Source organism: Corvus brachyrhynchos, unplaced genomic scaffold (assembly GCF_000691975.1).
Source record: "Corvus brachyrhynchos isolate BGI_N302 unplaced genomic scaffold, ASM69197v1 scaffold150, whole genome shotgun sequence".
Taxonomy (NCBI): Eukaryota; Metazoa; Chordata; class Aves; order Passeriformes; family Corvidae; genus Corvus; species Corvus brachyrhynchos.
Genome location: NW_008236162.1, coordinates 1,737,526 through 1,738,244, shown reverse-complemented (window position 1 = coordinate 1,738,244; position 719 = coordinate 1,737,526). Strand labels below are relative to the sequence as shown.

General features: G+C 54.1%; 1 protein-coding gene across 1 annotated transcript in view; it reads left to right on the top strand.

Annotated features, from left to right (window-relative positions):
- The window catches only part of R3HCC1 (R3H domain and coiled-coil containing 1), an 8,857-nt gene that overhangs the window by 1,554 nt on the left and 6,584 nt on the right, over positions 1-719 (top strand). The gene's annotated exons all lie outside the window — the stretch shown is intronic.

Here is a 719-nt window from a genome sequence, read left to right as displayed (position 1 = left end):
TCGTGGTTTGCGTCTTGTTTTTGGGGTGAAAGCGGCAGCATTTGGGGTCTGGCCATGGAGCTCCAGGTGCTCGGAGCATCCCCTGGGGTTGGTGTGGGATCCCCTCCTCTGGTCGCTCCTTCAAGCGGTGTTTTGTGGCCATCTGTGGCTTTTACACTGACCACCGCTCACCCTGGGTTCGCCTGGATCTGTTCCCGATCCAGTGACCTTTGGAGCCCTTGGGGTGGCCAAGCCCAGGCTGCTGGATGGAGCGGGGGTGGCAGTGCCGGGCTCAGCTCCCTGCCAGCTTCTCGTGACCTTAAATATTTGTTTCAGTGCTTTTTTTTTTGTAAAATACTTGGCAAAGAAATCACCTGTGCAGCTGTCAAACGCTCGGGGACAAACCCCGTGTGACAGCAGTGACACTGAACGTGGGGTTTGTTGATCCGTTCTTGTGTTATTCCCAGTTTCTGGAGCACTGGGAGGAAGGGGACCAGCAGCAGCCTTCTGCTGGTGCTTCCCAGCCTTTCCCAGATGGATGCAGGCAGGAATGAGAGTCCAAGGCCTTGGGGTCAGGCATTCCCAGCCTCCCCACGCTCCAGTTTATGTGTAAAATGTGTCTGACTGCACATCTGGGATGGGATTTGGGCTCTTTAATATCATAAAGTCCTGCTGGGCTTTTTTCTGATTTCTGTCCCGTGCTGGGAATGACTCGGGGAAGAGGTTGTTAAATTTTTCCT